Source organism: Ananas comosus, unplaced genomic scaffold, assembly GCF_001540865.1.
Source record: "Ananas comosus cultivar F153 unplaced genomic scaffold, ASM154086v1, whole genome shotgun sequence".
Taxonomy (NCBI): Eukaryota; Viridiplantae; Streptophyta; class Magnoliopsida; order Poales; family Bromeliaceae; genus Ananas; species Ananas comosus.
The window spans coordinates 22,488-23,028 of NW_017893534.1; positions in this window are offsets into that span (position 1 = coordinate 22,488).

The following is a 541-nucleotide window of genomic DNA, read 5'->3' on the forward strand; positions in this document are numbered from 1 at the left end:
AAGAGAGAGATGTATAGTAGGCAAACAGCTGAAATTAATCAATAAATGCTATATAGACTCAATCATTGGGTAAGACTCAAGGGTAACCCAGATCCTCAAGTGAACGCAGCCAGGTTCACAGGCAATGCTCATATCAATTCTCTAGGGATGCCAAACTGGTCGATCCCGATACGCCTGCGGATAATAAGCGGCTATCGAAGAGCGAGCAACTGGGCTGCTCTCTAGTGACAACTCGGAGCGCACAACACTGGGGGGAGCACCCCACCAAGCGGCAAGACTAGCAATGTGAGCAAGATCATCTACGGGGAGCATACATACAACAACCCTTGTAGGTGAATTATCATCATGGAACAAGGTATAACCATTATCCAATCTCTAGTGTCTCAGCTACACTTGTGATCATCTCAAGGAAGCATTATCAAGTGTCATCATTCATATGTTTTTCTAACATAGATGCACTGTCATAGTTTCTAAACTAGATGTCACTCAGTTTCAATTTTGACAGTCATTATTAACGACTACAGTTTCATCATACTATTCT